The sequence below is a fragment of the Lynx canadensis genome, chromosome D4 (assembly GCF_007474595.2).
Source record: "Lynx canadensis isolate LIC74 chromosome D4, mLynCan4.pri.v2, whole genome shotgun sequence".
NCBI lineage: Eukaryota > Metazoa > Chordata > Mammalia > Carnivora > Felidae > Lynx > Lynx canadensis.
Window position 1 is genome coordinate 46,069,335 of NC_044315.2, and position 19,498 is coordinate 46,088,832.

The 19,498-nt window shown below is 40.7% G+C and overlaps 1 long non-coding RNA gene across 1 annotated transcript in view; it reads left to right on the top strand.

The window, feature by feature from the left end:
* The window catches only part of LOC116738437, a 123,203-nt gene that overhangs the window by 41,798 nt on the left and 61,907 nt on the right, over window positions 1–19,498 (top strand). The window contains exons 6-8 of the long non-coding RNA XR_004344382.1: window positions 2,077–2,203; window positions 4,231–4,401; window positions 17,525–17,617. This is a non-coding gene — a long non-coding RNA (uncharacterized LOC116738437). The remainder of the gene's footprint in view (window positions 1–2,076; window positions 2,204–4,230; window positions 4,402–17,524; window positions 17,618–19,498) is intronic.

Sequence of the window (19,498 nt, forward strand, 5' to 3'; positions counted from 1 at the left end):
GAAGTGCCCAGATTATTTTTAGTAAAATGTGATTTCGTCTCGAGAGAAGAAAACTCGGTTATATGTTCCCTTTTCTCTCTTAGCTTACAACATTATGTGATGTATGTATTCTATGCTGGGTGGGCTCATACCCCTGCCTCTTCATTCTGGAATAAGGGCCATTTTGGGCCTTCAGGTAGAAACTGCCTTGGAGAATCGCCTAGAGACAGAAGTTCTTTGAACTGTCACTGATTTTGTCTGAGGCTTTGAATCCTCCCCTGGAAGGCTGGTGACCTCCCAGTGCCTTCTTTCTCAGATCGCTCATGTTGACTTCTCTCCAGAAATTCTGATTTTATCCATTTGAATCTCCCCTGACTTCCTTTACAGCACCATCTGGGTGGCGAAGAGTTGACATTTACTAGGTAAACATTAATGTGTTTAAAATTCTCGCTCAACTTACATTTTCTGCCTTGGTAATGCTGCTCTTCTGACTTCTTGAGAATTCCCCAAACTCTATGCTTATCCTTTATCACGTCACTCCAAACTGCCTGGGGTGTTCCCCTCAAAGCATAGGGATTTAGGAGGTGAGGACTTTTGTTAGAGTCTCCTTCTCTAGAATCAGCTTTGGAAGAAAGCTGATCCCAGTTTCCAAGGATGCACAGAATTTTTGAATCCTCCTTTTTTTTGTAAGTCAGGGAAAATTTAGCATGAGTGTTCCTTGTGGAATGGTACAGGCTGTTATGTTCAGACAGATCGTAGCATGGATTTTTCTTACTATAAACAGACAGATGTATAGTGCATCTTTTATTTAGGAGACTGGACTTAATCATTGCCATCTTCAGTACTTAGTGGTGTTGCCAAAATGGTGTGGTCAGAATGAGGGAGGGAATAAATGAAGCTTCAGAGAAAACATGAGCTGGGTTGAGTCATGTAAGCAAGTATCTCAACTTTCTCACCTAACGCACCACCGAAGTGTGTTCCTGTGATCACAGAGTGCCGATTTAAAAAGAAACTGAAAAAGGGGCGCCTGGGTAGCTCAGTTGGTTACGTGTCTGATGCTTGGTTTCGGCTCCGGGTCACGATCTCACCGTCTGTGAGTTTGGGCCCACACCGGGCTCTGTGCTGACAGTGTGGAACCTGCTTGAGATTCTCTCTCTCCCGCGCTCTCTGCCCCTTCCCCACTCACTCTCTCTGTCTCTCTCTCTCTCAAAAATAAAGTTAAAAAATTTTAAAATGAAAATAAAAAGAAACTGAAAAGGATGAACACACACACAAGCAGCCACGTGTCTAGGAAGGATGTGAGACGTGAGATACGAAGGCAGGCTAAAGCATCTCTGGCCACAGAGTTCTCCGTGCTGCCACAGGAGTTCCATAATACTTATTGATTGGATTGTTTTTTGAAAAGACTACAATGATCTACCGAGAAAGGAGCCTAAAATGTCTTATAATCTTAAATAAGAAGAAACAGGCTTTAATGTTCCATATTCCAGCTATAAAACACCAAGTCCAAAAGCCGGCTGTATGTTTGGGGTCCAGATGAAGAAGGTAAAGGAGTCAGTGGAGATGGGCAAGTGTCCAGAATCTGTTTCTATTCTCCTTTTCTTCATTCTTCCAAACTGAATCAGACTACTCCACAGTCCTGTTTTCCTGTTCACAGCTGGTGAAGACAGTAGGTCCCGGCCCTCATGGACCTTATAGTCAGTCAAGGAAGGCAAACATTGAACAAATAACTGTAGGTGTGAAAAGGGTCAGGGAAGGAAAAGTTCAGGATGCACGGGGGTGTAATTGAATTCAAGAGATCACGGGAGGTATTCCTGAGGAACTGTGAGCTGAAGGAAAAGAAAATTTGATTAGGTGACACTGGGCAATCAGGCAGGGAGTGGGAGAAGGATATTCTAGGCAGATACGACAGTATGCACAAACTTGGATTTGAGAAAGTGTGGTTCATTCAAAGAACCTGAAAGGTGGGGTTTTAGAGCATAATTGTATGTTTTAGGGACAAAATGGGAGTCAGTAATGTTCTAGTTTGGAGGAACTAAAGTTCATTGATTCATTGATTGAATCATTAATGTTTATCAAATGATTGCTATGTTTCAGGCATTGCATGTGGTCCTGAGGATGTAAAGTTGAATAAGGATGTTCCTGCCTTTCAAATGCCAATAATCCTTGGAGAAGATATGCAAACATGTGAACACTGTACAATATGATATGCATGCCCTTCAAGGTAAGTGAGAAGGTTTAAGTACAATCGAGTGGTCAGTTTCACTTGAGGGGAGGGCTGTAATCAGGGAAGATTTCCCAGGGAAAAGTTTGGTGCAGTGGGTATTAACACTTTTCGGAGAGATAAGGAAGAATCAAGGCATCTAAGACAGAGGGAAGACTGTGTACAAGGGCAGAGGGACCTGTGACGACAGAGTACAGGGAAGAAGCTACAGTCGGGCAGAACTAAAGCGTGGGGCACATGATGAAGTGCCTGTTATTTGTCATGGCAATGGCAGTAGGAGTCTAAGTTTCCTCCAAACAGTTAACTTATTCTTATACCCTAAGATAGACATTAACAGAAGCTCACAGAACCAGAAATCAATGCACATGTAAGTGACCTAAAAGGTATTTTGTCCAGTGTAGTTGTTGACTTTGCCTGACCCAAAGGACTTGAGTTGGGAGCACATAGGCCTACAGTAGCTGACAGCCATCTTGTGACACACGGGGCCTGAAAGCAGAGCCAGTTTATAGGAACATAAGAGAGAGATGGGAGAAAATTAGATCCTGGTGACGTTATTCAAGCCGCTGGATTAAGCCACACCTGAAACAGGTGCATTTCTAAATTCTTCAGTTACAAGAGATAAGTCAGTTTGCATTTTTTGCTGAAGTCAGTTTGATACATATATATATAATATATATGTATAAATGTACATATATATGTACATATAAATTATATGCATGTATATATTTTTGGTCATTTGCAACCTAATAGATATATTTGGCCTCTTAATTTACAGTTCAGGAGACTAATTTTCAGTACGCTAAAGTGACTCACTATCAAGTGGTTAGTCAAAAACTGAGACTAAAACTGAGGTCTCTTGACTCAGAGGCCAGATTTAGGAATATCCAGCATTTAAAAAGCATATGCTTGTGAAGACCTAAATATACATGTATCTAGGGATCTGTTTTGAGGGAACCACATATTTGAGAGTGTGACTGAGTTTAGTTTTAAAATGACATTTCCAAGTGACAACATTGCAGAAAGAGCATCGCTTCATGGTCTATTTGCCACTAATCATCATTGTGACCTTGGGTGTATCTCTGGGCCTGAGTTGCTCATGGGATGTAATTATCTTTAATTCCTCTTCCATTTCTATGATTTGAAGAAGAAGTACACTCAATGTTCAATTACCCATGGTGGATCTTACATATTCCTACATATTCTGGGCTAACCTTCCTTCTGGATTATTTTTGATATTATTGGGTTCAATGCCACAAATATTTACTGAACACTGATCATGGGCTAGGGGTTGCAAAAGAGAGTAGTTATTTCTAGTCAGTATTACTTACATACTTTTGTATTCTCAGATGCAATTTGATATTGTTTGTAGCCCCAAACAATCCAGGGAACGTGTGATCCCAAACAAGAGCAGGGTTAGAGAGAGGGCTCGGCTTGACTCTGTGCATCAGTAGGAGAAGTTAGGCTGTTGTCGGCACTCAGAGGGAGGCATAGAGCAGAGTCCTGAGGAACACAGGCAGGTTGGAAATACATTTCCGTTTGAAACAGAATTGGGGTTGAATCATAAGTCTTTAGAAGATCAGCACCATACCTATCACTGTGGATACCTTTGGGTCCTTTAAAAAAAATTTTTTTTTAACGTTTATTTGTTATTGAGAGAGAGAGAGAGAGAGAGAGAGAGACAGAGACAGAGCATGAGCAGGGGAGGGGCAGAGAGAGAGAGAGAGACACAGAATCCAAAGCAGGCTCCAGGCTCTTAGCTGTCAGCCCAAAGCCGGATGTGGGGCTCAAACTCACAAACCGTGAGATCATGACCTGAGCCGAAGTCAGATGCTTAAGCGACTGAACCACCCAGGAAACCCACCTCTGGGTCCTTTAAGAGTGGTTGTCTCCAAGTTTGGGAACAATTTACTAACATTTTTCTTTGTATGATATTATAAGCACTTAATGGTTGATGAACTCTTTTGGATAATTTTTTTTTGTCATATAGCAATTAATGTGATTCACCCAAGTAATTTTTTAGCTTGTAGTCCGTTTCTTAGCCTGTCCACAAACAGTTCTGTCAGCTGCACAGTGACCCGGAGTTCTGCAGCTCCACCTGAGTCTGGGGAAGGGGCAAAGACGCCGGCTGGGCAGCTTGCTGGAGCCAGGTGCTGTCTCCTCTCTAACCACGTTGGCCAGTGTGACCCTGCACACGTGATGTAAGTTCTTTAAGCCTTCGTTTTGTCATCAGTAAAATGGGAATAATTGTATCTCTCTCAAGGGATTGCCCAGCACAGAGCCCAAGTAAATGTTATTAGATAATAGTGTATGAGTGGGGTTTCGTTTGAACTGTGGTCAAGTGAATTATTAGGTTCCAAAGAAGGAAAATGACAGGCGCACAAGACAGCCTAACTTGTAAGGTCAATATACAGAATGAAGACAAACCACAGTTTGATAATTTCACTTGGCCAGAGGATAAAAGTCCCAGGTTGTCCCAGCTTAACTTACTACTGTGCTTTGTAACTCTATGAATGTTATTTAACCTCTCTAGATTTCTATATCTTCATAGCTAAGTGAACATAATATTGCAATCCTATTTTATAGAAACTAAAAGGAGATAGTGAATATTAAAGTCTTTGTGATAGAAAACATGAATGTGAAAGTTCATGTTAATATGGTACAATTAACCTTAAAAATTAATATGGTTATATACCTTTCCTTTTTTTTTTACACAATATACATTATTTTATATCCATTGGCCTCTACCACTTATTAAAATAATTCTTTTCTCTATTTTATTTTATTTATTATTTAAAAAACAATTTTTTACATTTATTCATATTTGAGAGACAGAGAGAGACAGGGAACAAGCGGGGGAGGGGCAGAGAGAGAGGGAGACACAGAATCCGAAGCAGGCCCCAGGCTCTGAGCTGTCAGCACAGAGCCCGACGCGGGGCTGGAACTCACAAACCGTGAGATCATGACCTGAGCCGAAGTCGGACGCTTAACCAGCTGAGCCACCCAGGCGCCCCATCTTTTCTCTGTTTATTAATTTCTGTAAGGCTAACTAACACTGCCTTTGTACTTTATAAAAGGGTTCCAGAAAAGCAGTATTTGTCAAATGTTTCCAGCAAAAGAGTTAGAACCACTATACTGTTGAAAATAGATAACTATTGTCAACTTATTTTTTTCTACCAAGAAAATAATTGTTTCCTTCTAAGGAACTATTAATTTTTAGGACAATATTTTAACTATTCAAAAGATTATCTGGGACATGTGTCAAGCCTTTACTTTCTTCTGCTAAATATTTCTTTTTTTTTTTTAATATTTCTAATAGTATCTGTGCATCTAAGCTGGGAAACTGCAAAAATCCCCTAACATTTTCAGATCAAGCCACGTGTATTTAATATACACCACCTCAAAGAGGAAAATTACCATAGCACTCTGTAGTGAGGAGAGAACTGAGAGATTTCTAAGAATATATGGGTGTAACTTTCTGTTAACTGAGAGTGATTGACATTTCTTGGAAACCTGCCTCTAAAATAACCTGTTTGCAGCCCCTTAGTTTTGTTTGGTATAAAGGAAACTGTCGCTTACCCATTCAGCTACCAGAAGCTCTCTTTACCATCTTAACTGCCTATAGATATATTATATAAAATTTATGTTTGGGGCACCTGGGTGGCTCAGTCAGTTAAACTGTCCACCTTCAGCTCTGGTCATGATCTCACGGATCGTGAGATCTGTGTTGATAGCTCAGAGCCTGGAGCCTGCTTTGGATTCTTTGTCTCCCTCTCTCTTTGCCCCCCCCGCCCCTCAAAAATAAATAAGCATTAAAAAATTTTTTTTAATTTGTTTATTTAATTTAGCTTTTTAAAAAACACATTCTTTCTGTTTCAACTTGAGAGTTGACTGAAATAAGACGATGTATGTAAAACTAAACTGTGGTCTAGACCTAAAGTCATTATACACAACTACAGGATTTTAATAAAATTTGAGGTTTTGGAATTTTAAGATCCTATTTCCAAAAGGAGGAGTTTTGTTTCATCTCGTATGCTTGGCCAAAGAGCAACTATATGATACTGATAAAAACAGTAGTCCCAAAGAAGAAAGAAGACTTAGAAGAAAAAGTCAAGCCGAATTGATTTTGTCTGCAGAACCTGGTTTAAAGGGGATTTTGAAATTATCACTAGATATGATCTTTGATGAAAGAGGTTGGGGAGGGAGGTTTGCGTAAAGCACTTGAGAAACCTACCTGGTCACTTTGGGATACACAGCACACTCGAAGTCTAAACCTCAGACTTCATATACTTGTTTCCTTTTGCCTCCCCAGTAAAGTCTTCATCCATCCCAAGACTCTTAATATGTTGCTCAGGCAGATACCACTGCTGGAAGCTGGAAGCTGGAAGCTGGCAGTGGAGTGGGGTGGGGAATGAGTTTGGGGGATCGTTTTTGCTTTTCTTGGGCTTTACTGGATATCTGTGCTTCCCTATTTCCCGCCCCCTACCTCCCCCACCATCCTCAGCTCTGAGTTCAGAGAGAGGATCAGCACTCTCTGTGGGCCGTGGCTCAGAGAAAGCGTTATCTGGTCTCCTAAAACATATGGATCAGTTTGCCATGAAATTTCATAGGCTCCAGTCCGCACATTAGACTTTCATCTGGTCTGCCACTGACATTCTAGACCATTGTTCCTCCATTTCATGGGCACACTGTTGGTGGTAAAAGAGAGGATTTTAGATGCTACATGGATAAATCTTTTATTTTTATTGTTATATAGTTAAAAATATTTTTTTAACGTTTTATTTTATTAGAGACAGAGACAGAGCATGAGCAGGGGAGGGGCAGAGAGAGAGGGAGACCCAGAATTCAAAGGAGGCTCCGGGCTCCAAGCTGGCAGCACAGAGCCCGATGTGGGGCTTGAACCCACGAACACGAGACCATGATCTGAGCCGAAGCCAGAAGGTGAACTGACTGAGCCACTCAGGTGCCCCTTGATTGTTACGTTTTTTTTTTTTTTAATGTTTATTTTTATTTTTGAGACAGAGAGAGACAGAGCATGAACGGGGGAGGGGCAGAGAGAGGGAGACACAGAATCTGAAGCAGGCTCCAGGCTCTGAGCCATCAGCCCAGAGCCCGACGCGGGGCTGGAACTCACGGACCGCGAGATCGTGACCTGAGCCGAAGTCGGACGCTTAACCGACTGAGCCACCTAGGCACCCCGATTGTTACATATTTTTAATGCATAGGAAGAACATTCATTTCCACTGATGCAATGATATAAAGTTTCTGTAATGTCTTTAATTCTTCTTCATTTTAAAATTTTTATTTTTTATTTTAGAGAGAGAGAGAGACCACAAGCAGAGGAGAGGGGCAGAGAGAGAGAGAGAGAGAGAGAACCCCAAGCAGGCTCCACAATTAGCATGGAGCCTGATGTGGGGTTCAATCCCATGACTCTGGGATCATGACCTGAGCCAAAATCAAGAGTTGGATGTTGGGGCGCCTGGGTGGCGCAGTCAGTTAAGCGTCCGACTTCAGCCAGGTCACGATCTCGCGGTCCGGGAGTTCGAGCCCCGCGTCAGGCTCTGGGCTGATGGCTCAGAGCCTGGAGCCTGTTTCCGATTCTGTGTCTCCCTCTCTCTCTGCCCCTCCCCCGTTCATGCTCTGTCTCTCTCTGTCCCAAAAATAAATAAACGTTGAAAAAAAAAATTAAAAAAAAAAAAAAAGAGTTGGATGCTTCATGGACTGAGCCACCCGGGCACCCCTAATTCTTCTTTAAACGCATTTATTTACATTACAAGTGTGTGTTGATTTAAAGACAAACATTAAAAGAGTTCTGGAGGATCTCAGGTGTGGCAGAAAACACGAAGGTGGCATATGAATGGGTGAGGTTAGCTAAGCACTGTAGTAGACCCTAGGCTAGCTCCTTGCTTCTTTCCAGGCCCACAAACTAGTTAGACTCCAGAGTCAAGATGTCCTTTGCAGGTTGGCCTTTACCTTGAGAATGTCAGGCAATGATGGGGAAACACACCTCAGCAGGTTCTAGGGGACCTTTAACCTAGAGAGTGGTGAAGAATATGAAAGGAGGAGGCACAGGAAATGACTGAAATAGAGAAAAGGACATTTTGACTTAACAGTTGGATTTGTGAAGGTTTCCTGAAAGAGAGAAGCCTCAGTTGACTAGCAGGAGCTAGCCAGGCGAAGAAGAAGAGGGAAGAAATGATGTATTGTACTCTCATTTCTTAAACCATGAATGCAAATTTTGAGCTCTTCGTTAATTTGAGAGAGATGGGAAGGGCCAGGCTATCTGTAATTTCATTTCTGACACAGGCTTTCGAGTGTATGCAGTTTGGTATGTACCTCTTTTCCTGTGAAGGACAGAAGGAACAGGGTAACGGTCTTCTCTGTGACCAGTCCCACCAAAGGCAACTAGGGCAATAGCAAAATAGGGCAACCACCTGAGGGATGGCCACGCGTCTGAAACAAAAGCAGAAAAGAGAAGGAATTTCTTCCTGTATTTAACATGTTCCAGAAGTGTCCCATTTCCTTGTTTGGGAGTGTCTTCCAGCAGGGAAACTGTTTCTAAGAATGAGGCTCTGCTTAAATCTGGAGGGGACACAAGGAGAGAGCAATGCCGGGGATCTTGCTCTTCTTGGCAGTTTTTATCTTTTCTTCTTTTTAAAAAAATCTGTGTATTTATTTTGAGAGAGAGAGAGAGAGAGAGAGCGAGCATGAGTGGGGTAAGGGCAGAGCAAGAGGGAGAGACAGAACACCAAACAAACTCCACACCATCAGTGCAGAGCCGGATGCGTGTGGACCTCAAGATTATGACCTGAGCCAAGATTAAGAGTCAGACACTTAACCGACTGAGCCACCCAGGTGCCCCTATATTTCCTTCTTTATCTTTCCTCCTTTTTTAAAAATTATTTTTGTTTAATGCTTAGTTATTTTTGAGAGAGAGAGACAAGTGTGAGCAGGGGAGGGGCAGAGAGAGAGGAAGATACAGAATCCAAAACAGGCTCGAGGCTCTGAGCTGTCAGCACAGAGCCAGATGTGGGGCTAGAACCCATGGACCGTGAGATCATGACCTGAGCCAAAGTCAGACACTTAACTGACTGAGCCGCCCGGGTGCCCCTATATTTCCTTCTTAAGGTATGCTTGATAGAAAAGTCAACTACTGGCAACCTCAGCTTGGAGGGGTTTGAGTTCTTTTTTGAACATGAACAAAGAAATACAAATAATATGCTCCTTCAGAGTAACGTAGAACAGGGATGTCTAATAGAAATATAAACTGAGCCACATTTATCCTTTAAAAAAACTATTTTAAACGTTTATTTTTTTGAGACAGAGAGAGACAGAGCATGAATGGGGGAGGGGCAGAGAGAGAGAGAGAGAGAGAGAGAGAGAGAGAGAGACAGAATCCTTAGCAGGCTCTAGGCTCTGAATTGTCAGCCCAGAGCCCGATGTGGGGCTTGAACCCACGAACTGTGAGATCATGACCTGAGCCAAAGTTGGACACTTAACCAATTGAGCCACCCAGGCGCCCCTACATTTGTCATTTTTAATAAACATATTACAAAAATAAAAAGAAATAGGAAATTAATTTTAATAATATATATTATTTAACTCAATATATCTAAAATATTTTAATGTGTAATTAATATACAAAATGCTGAAATAGTTTTCGTCTTTTTCATGAAATAATTTGATATTGCAGCGTATTTTCCACTTATAGCATATGTTAATTAAGATGTTAAATTGTCACTGGAAATAATGTTTAAATTTTATAACATATGCGGTTGAAAAAGTAGACATATATCTAAAATGTTTCAAATATACTTAAAGTTTTCCAATAACTGAATTGAATATTAGTTTAATATAAATAATTATATTTATTATTTCAATTAACTTAAGTTAAATGAAAATAAAATTTTATTTCTTCAGTTCCACTTAGCTATGTTTCAGGCGCTCAGTACTCCATGAGGCCGAGTGACAACCAGATTGGACCATAGGATAGGAGAAAAAAAAATGATTTTTTGGGGTCACTTTTAGCCCCTTTTCTTCTGTAATGATGACCAAGGTAGGAATGTCACAAGAAACCATATGTATGAAAACATATTGGACAAAGCTCAGAAAACCTCATTCTAGATCAAGATCCGTCATTAATCATGTTTTGCTCTCCTGTAATTCAAGGAGAATGGCACCTGTTCCTCTACCTTGTTGGTTTTTGCAGAAGATACTTTGAAAGTTTCATTGAGGGCCATAAATAATGGATTTATGGGGTTTGAATGGTCCTCAAATATCTTAACCAATGGTTCTTGATTGCTTGTCCACAGACCAAGCATGTGCTTTCCTCATGACATTCTCTTATAACCCTTTTCCCCAAATCTTTTTTTTTTTTTTTTAATGTTTTAAATGTTTTATTTATTCCAGGCTCTGAGCTGTCAGCACAGAGCTCGACGCAGGGCTTGAACTCACAAGCTGTGAGATCATGCCCTGAGCCAAAGTGGGACGCCCAACTGACTGAGCCACCCAGGCGCCCCTTACCAAATCTTTTTGTAACTGGGTTTAACAACTCCAGTTCCTCCGAAAAAATCCCCACCACCATCCCGTGTCATGACTTCAATTTCATTACTCTGGACCCTCTCTCCTGAACATGTTCTTGTTTGTATTATCCTTCATTATGATGGCTTGAGATGAATGTACTTAAGATAAGATTTGATAAGTGTGAGGCACAGTAGGGCGGTCATCTTCCTGATCTAGATACCACGCGTCTATTAATGCAGCCTCTTGCTTTTGTTATTTGCTTGCTTTTCAATTTTTTTGAAACCACAGTCTGTTGCTTCATATCAAGCTTATCAGTAACTGAAACCCCCATTTTCCTTCTTCCTGTACTTGTTTAATTTTGTTTTACTTTTTGAAATGCTTCACCTTTTTTTTTTTTTTTTTGATAAGAAAAGAAAGCTGATCTTGCCTCTATACAATTTGAGGCAGTTAGATTTCTTTTCACCCCATCCAACATTTTCAACCATATTGTATTCAGTTTGAACAGAGGGTGTCAGGGGCTGAAGGGTTTTAGGTAAGTGCCTCTCAAAACTTTAATGAACACATGTCTACGCTGTAGCTCTTACTAAAATGCAAATGCTGATTCAGTAGATCTGGGGTAATGTCCAAGATTTTACATGAGCAAGCTCCCATGGACTACATTTTGAGTAACAAATTCTTAGGGTATCCTCCTTCCACATTTTCTTCATTATCACAAGAATATACATTTTCTCACTGTAAAACAGCTCTCTGAGATCCTTTAAAATCTTAGCTGGGGCTTATGCATGTAGAATTTTGAAATTCTCATTTCCTTAAGGGAAGAGGAGCCATGTATACCCTTCTTTTGGGTTTCCTCATAGTCTGATAGGATGAAGACTATTTATCACGGTGTCCATTTTTATTGAGTTTGTTTGGCTCCCCAACAAGAGCTAGGGAAACCTTAGGAAAGGCGGGGTCCGCCAAGGCAGTTGTCAATCTCTGGAAAATATTTTTCTGATTGGTCTTGTTTCGTATTTTAACTTTATTTTCCTCAGTTCTGATTCATTTTGTCAAAATTAAAAAGAAGTCAATGCGAAACGTAAAATGTGCGAGATCATTTAATTTCACTGGAAGGTGGAAGAGAGAGGAAGGCTGAGAGAGAGTGAGGAAACGATTTGTGGCGAAGTGAATTTAGTCCTGTTGGAAGGTTTGGGGCCCCTCAGTGCCACTTATACTCCCAGATGCAGACCCAAAGTGAAGTAAAATTGAGGTGCTTCTGGGGCGCCTGGGTGGCTCAGTCGGCTAAGCGTCCGACTTCGGCTCAGGTCGTGATCTGGTGATTGGTGGGTTTGAGCCCCGCGTGGGGCTCTGTGCTGACAGCTCAGAGCCTGGAGCCTGCTTCGGATTCTGTGTCTCCTCCTCTCTCTGCCCCTCCCATGCTCATGCTCTGTCTCTCTCTGTCTCTCAATAATAAATAAATGTTAAAAAACATTTTTTTTTTTAAATTGAGGTGCTTCTTTTTCTTTGAGAATAGAAATTTGTTCCAGGTTTGTTATTTTTTCTCTTCTCTTGACTTCTTTATCATCCATCGATCTATATTCCCCTTAGATGTCCCTGTCCCTCCTCTACCGTTACAGCTTTTTCCTTCTTCATCTTCTTGGGTTCATCTGGCTTCATATTGCACTCGTCACACTGTTTTGAGATTTTGTGTTTCTTGAAGTGTCTTTCTAGTAATCCAGATAGCCCTCAGTTGAGACCTTTAATGTGGTTTCAGTACAGTCATATGGAGCAGCACTGTTTTACAGAAATGAATTTGACTGAATCTGTTCCCCAAAGCAGGGCTGACAGGAGGTAGAAAAAAAAAAAAAACAACTAGGTGTACTTCTGAACGTGTGGTAGTATTACAGTCTGAAGGTGTGGTAGTATTTTGTGCTCTTCACTAAATCTCAGAGGTAGTGTTGAGTGAATAATCACAGAAGGTATGAGATATTAAGGAGTCCCAGCCTGGCTGGCTTTGTGCAGTCAAATGCAGCCAACCCTGTTTGTGTGTGAAGGGGCTGGGCTTTCCCCAAGCTGTTGGTAATGATGCAAGAACAGACTTTCCCCTGTCTGGATCCCTGGAGTAAAATGCTGCCAAGATATTTTAGAACAGAACTTGAAAAGTATGTACCGACCACTGGAACATTGTAACAAGAGTCCTTTGATATTTTTGTGTCCACTGTGACTGAGCTGGCATCTGTTTCCTCTTAGGTAAGGATTCTTAGGTATCACTGGTTGATGCAAGCTTGTGACCTGGCTACTTCTGTTCTGAATACACTGTGGTGGGGGGCGGCCCTATTTGGATTGTGGAATCTTTCACGAGCAGCAGTTTACGGATGAGTTCTAGTGGAGCCCATCAGGGAGAAGAAAGAAACCAAACACAACAGGGAATGTTTGACAATTGAAACCAGTCCTTGCTTGTGTGGTCCTGTGTTTTCACCACATCACTCTGTGAAAATGGACTGCTGAGAGGAAGACTGAATTTCTGATAGTTTATGAAGCCAAAAACCTGTTGACGGCTCTTTATAAGGTACGGGAGAAAATGGCAAAACCCTCAAAACTTCAGGGAAGTTACTTAATAGCTTTGATTACCACAGGCCACCGGGCTATTGGGTCATGGGATCATGGCTACATGACGACAAAAATAGGAGGGTGGGCCAAGCCAGACTCAGAAACAATTCCAAAATGCACTAGGACTTTCCAGGAGGTTAGTTCTTTATATATATATATATATATATATATATATATATATATATATACTTTTAAATACAGTGGTTTTTTTTAATTGAGAATTTAATTTAGTTGAGAATTAACCTATGCTCATTAAAAATATAAAATGTCAACAAGCAGAAAAATAAAAATGCTCCCACTGCCTAGGATCAACCCCTCCCTTCTGACTGTGGTTCATTCTTTTTGTTGTTGTTTTGTTTCCTATGCTTTGAACAAAAACGTAATTATGTCCATATGGTAGATACGATTTGACTCCTTTTTAAACTTTAGCTTATACCTTAAGTCTGTTTCAAAGTTGTCATGAACATTTTTTCATGTAGGTTTTAATGGCCGTTTTGTAGGTTTATGCCGAAAATTACTTATTCGTCCTTGTATTGTTGGGTTTTTTTCTTTTGTTTTCTTTTTTTCTTTCTTTTGTGGGGGCGGGGGGGGGAGGTTATAACTAAGGCCATGTTTGAATGTCCTGGATTAATTCTCCAGAATTGATTCTCAGGGAGATTATTTACTTGTATATAATGGGCAGAATCTAGTGGATTTATGAGTGACCTCTTGTGTGATTTAAAAGGATAGTGTTGTGTAAGCCAGTGTCTGAGACTGTATTGCCAACCTAGAGTTGGGACTTGAAATAGTGAAGTCATTCTCTGCTCCAGCCTCACCTGCCACCACCAGGCTTGGCCCCGTCTGGCTTGAACCAAACTCATATGTTGAGCTTAAGGAAAAAAATAAAACAGATGAACATAGGGGAAGAAGAAGAAAAAAGAGAAAGAGAGGGAAGCAAACCATAAACGACTTTTAACTACAGAGAACAAACTGAGGGTTGATGGAAGGCGATGGGCAAAGGATGGGCTAAATGGGTGATGGGCATTAAGGAGGGCACTTGTGACGAGCACTGGGTGTTATATGTAAGCGATGAGTCACTAAATTCTACACCTGAAACCAAGTTTACCATATATGTTAACTAACTAGAGTTTAAATAAAAACTTGAAATAAAGAAAAGCGGGGGGAATCCTAGGGATGAAAGAAACAGGCACTAATTGCTATTCTGAACACAGCATGCAAATTGATTCACAAGGGCCCCTGGCACATGCCTGTGCTCAGTGAACTAAAATGTCTCCTTCAAGTGTTTTTATGACTGGGCTCCTGTGGGAGGTGGGGTGGGGTTGGGGGTGGGCTTTTTTTTTTTTTTTTTACTAGTTGTGTAATCTTGGACAAGTCTCTTACCTCCTCTGAGACTCAGTTTTTCCATCTGGCACTCAACCTCTTGTACGGTTATTGTGACAGTTGGAGAAAATGTTTGTGAAAGAATTAACATAGCATCAAATCCATAATGGATACTCCATAAAAGTCAGCTATCATTACCATCGTCATTACCTTTTGTGTGTGTTGTACTAATCTCTCTTCCTGAGGGCTTCACTCTGCTTCCCTTTGCCCTTTCGATACCCCCCAGTCACAGGCTGGGGGTACAGCTTCAACCACAATGTACCTTCCTGAAATCGAGATGTTTCACTTTCAATAAAGAATAACGGCACTCTTGCTGATCTGACCACAAGACCCACCCACCCCCGGAAAATGACATCTCTCCCCTGGTCCCCTTTACCTGAGCTTCTACCTTTTTTACATCCATCTTTACTTCTACCTGAGCTTAAACTTTAGCTATTGGCTAAGGCAGGAATCACTCAGAACTTCATGTTTGGAGAAGAGTGTATAATTATGTATACCATGGATCTGTGGTAAATATGGTGCTGTACAAACCATATAGAGTATTGTGCTCATTAACTTCATTTAGAGTCAGGATACTTCACTCTGGTTAGCTGGTAGTTGGAGGAGTCAGACCTGAGCAGGGGAAGATCCAAATCACAGACTAGATCTTCCCATTTGGCTGAACCACATAATCCAGGCATGGGAGTGAGCCACGGGAGGAAATCTGGAAAGACGTGCAATATCATAGGATGCTTCCTGACTGCTTATAATTTAAAGTCCAGGTTGGAGAAAGGGAATTGGAATCCAGAAGTTCTAAGTGTGGGATTTGCTCACTGAAGAAGAGGCTTGTAAGCAGGAGAGGGACATGAAACAGAAATTACATAATTAGACTTATGTCAGAACAACGATGATGATAATAATTGTAACAGCTTGCTATATGCCAGTCCCTGTACTAAGAACTTTACATATTTAATTCATTTAATCTTCTTCATTTAAAAAAAATTTTAAATTATGTTTATGTATTTTTTGAGAGAGAGAGAGAGAATAAGCCAGGGAGAGGCAGAGAAAGAGGGACGGAGAGAATCCCAAGCAGGCTCTGTGCTGTCAGTGCAGAGCCTGATATAGGGCTCGAACCCACAAACTGTGAGATCATGACCTGAGCTGAAAGCAAGAGTTGGACACTTAACTGACTGAGCCGCCCAGGAGCCCCTAATCTCCTTTAATAGGTATTAGTATCATCCTCATTTTTCTGATGAGAAAATGGAGTCTTAGGGAGATGCATTACTTGCTCAAGATTTTAGGCCTGTTAATTAGTAATGCAAGGGTTTGTTCTTCTCTAAAGCTTAGGTGCAGATAAATAAATCTTGCAGCACTGAGAAGGATAGATTGAATGTGGCAAGGGCCAGGGGTACTGGATGCAAGATGACCACTAATAGAGTAATTTCAGTATTCAGGAGAGACATGAGGGTCTGTAGTAAAACAGCTATAGTAAGGATGTGAGGAAGGTACAGAAATGAGACCTGGTTAGTAGGTACACTATAGCAGTGGCTCCTAAATCTCCATGAACATCAGATTCTCTGTGAAGTCTTGTTTCTTTGTTTGTCTGTTCATTCATTCATTCAAGTAAACTCTACCCCTGATGTGGGGCTTGAACTCACAACCTTGAGATCAAGAGCCATATCCTCTATTGACTGAACCACCTAGGCGCCCCTGTTTATTTATTTTTGAATGCAGATTCCCACGACATACCTCGGGCCTTCTGAACCAGAATCTCTGGGGTAGACTTGGTATTTTTACAAAACACCCTAGTTCTGAAACTCTGCCAGGTTCAAGAACTACAGCTCTTTTGACCTTGATCTAGATGTTTGGGGTGGAACATGAGAGGGAGGATTTTAGGATAACAGCCAGGTTTCTGAATTATGTGACTGAGTGAATTATGGGTACCCTCTGCTAAGTTAGGAAATAACGGTAGTCTTGAAGGACCTGTGGGAAGTTGGATATCAGAGTCTAAAGCTTGGAGTAGAGGTCAAAGCTGCAGATTAAGATGTGGTGATCATTTGGTATTTGGAGAGTGGTTGCTCTATATTTTACATGGAATTTTTAAAATACCCAAACCTTCAATTTTCTCTCAATAGTCAAATAATCACTCTATATCTTAAATGTATTTCCTTTCTTTAAAAAAATTTTTTTTCTAAGTTTACTTATTTTGAGAGAAAGAGAGAGAGAGAGAGGGCATGAGCGGGGTAGGGGCAGAGAGAGAGAAGGGGGAGAGAGAATCCCAAGCAGGCTTTGCACTGCCAGTACAGAGCCAGACATGGGGCTCAAACCCATGAACCATGAGATCATGACCTGAGCCGCAGCCAAGAGTTGGATGCTTACCGACCCAAGCCACCCAGGTGACCCTACATTTCCTTTCTGACTCTTGACTGAGTCTACTGCTTTTTAAATTTGTTACCATTTCTTTATAGTCCTTAAAGGCCATCCACTATTATAACCACTTATTTGTACCATCTCACTGGGGTCAAACCAACAACTTGTTGAAATAAAATTTATTATCTTTATGTGTTAGATGCAAAGATCAAGGGAGGTTTTGTAACTTGACCAAATGGTTGAGCCAGGACTTGAACCCAAGACTTTCTGACTCCAGGCTCAGAGCTTTTGATCAGGCAGACAGTCTTCATATTATCTTTGTAAAAGAAGCAATACAATCTACCACCAGTAACTTTTGCATGCTAATTCCAAAGTATGTTTAAATACTGAACAATTCATTTAGAAAAATGAGTTTAATGGTTTTCGAGAAATGAGATGCTTACTAAATTATATTTAGTAAGATGAATTTATGTACACTTCCCACAGATCGGCAGGATTAGACTGTTCAAAGTACCTTCTGACCTTTGACCAAGAGCATGTGGAGTATACATTTTCTGCACTTTCAGAGAGTGAAAGGGGGTGAGTAGGAGTGTGGCATTGGTTTGCTGCTGGGAAATTTTGTTGCATGGTCTGGCCCCCTGGGATTTTCCCAACTTGCTTTTCAGGGCACGGGGTATATCCCGCTTTGGGTTGAAACTAGATCGGCTTTTGGTAAGCCCAAGTTGAAAATATGTCCTAGCACTAGCATTGTTTTTCCTTAGGTTTGGATAAATACAGATATCTGCCAAGTCTTCTTGGTAGCACTGATAAGTATGAAAGAGGCTAATGAAAAATATGCAGGCCATTATGAAGATTGGCAGGTTAAAATTGATACACTAAAAGAAATTGCATTCTTTTCTACAAATGAGTCATATGGCTGAAACTATGTGGTATTATTTTGACCGACAACTGTGATAATGATATTTAATCTAAGTGACAGATATCTGGATAATACTGACACTCAAATGACAACTCAGGCAACAATGCCCCACTTTTTGTTATGTGAGCAAAAGAAATGCTAAAATCATTTTCCCGGAGGGATCTCAAATATGGTAATACTATCATAGCTTTAATAATTCCTGATGAACTGTAATTACTAAAATTTATGATAAAAATAAGTTCTACCAATGTATAAACCATGGAAATATTGGAGCCGTCCGTGATCAAGGAGAAAAAGTCTGTCAGTTAATTTAGAGTTAGGTAGCTAGACTTTGCCCCCAGATCCATAGAAGTGTAAAGTAAGGGAAATTTTACCTAGCGGTGAAAAGGCAACCTTACCATAAAGTAGGTTTCCCCCAACCCCACCCTGCAAAGTACATTCCTTATTCCCCAGGTGTGCCTGTTTATCCCCAAGTCCCAGCCACACCTACTCCCTGTTCTGGCCCCACACCAAGGAACATATAAAAAGCCCCTCCCTTTAGATCTCAGAGTATCTTAGAGTCATTATTGATTCTTGACTCCCTCCCTTCCTCCACCATGTCTAGAGAGGTTTTCCAGTCTCTTTTCTAGTCCAGTTGGCATACAGTAGGTGTTAAATGTCTATTTGTTGTCTAGATTTGTTCTTGACTTTTGGTTTTCTATTCCTCTACATCTTTTAACTTGTTGTTTTGAACCCACTTTATAACCTCTTGAATTTGTCCTTTGGTATTGGGCTGTACAAATGCAGGATAGTTCAATGGAAATAATATGGGACTTGAATTCAGAAAGACCTTGCGTTCAAATCTTTGTTCCACTCTTTACTAGCTCTGTAAACTCTAGCAAATGACTCCCTTTCTTTGGTCCTCAATTTTACATCTTTAAAATTGGACAAAATTGTCTGTCTTGAAGAGTTATTATTGAGTCAGAATAAATGCAAAGAACCTGATATCCCTTACATGCTCAAGCAATATTGCAATATTTGTCGAATGGCCTTTCCTGTCTTCTCATGGCTCCGTCCAGATACTAATTCAGCCATTTCTTTAATTCCATTCATTCTAGGGTGGGAAATAAAGCCAAGAATTATGCTTAGAAAGCATTTATAACACAAATAACCTGAGAGCGGTGAATTGGAGGTTTATATCCTACTTCATTTACTATCACTAAAATTTCCTGTCAGGGCAGATTAAATATTTATACGTTCTATGCATGGGTGACATAAAGATGCCCGTTGACAGATTCCACATGTAAGTGAATTTCTTTTAAAAATGAAAGGGTCTAACAAAGTCCAATAATGATTTTATCTTTTCCCCATGAAAACTATTGTGCAGCCTTAAAAAATAGATCAAATTCTTAAAAAGAACAACAATAACCGCTTTTTTACTGAGGTGGTATTGCCCTTGCATATCTTTTTCCTGCTCACAATATCTGAGGGGTTGGGATAGGGGAAAAGGATTATTGGTTAATCAGTGTTTTTTAACCCCCCTAAGATTATTATTTTTTTGA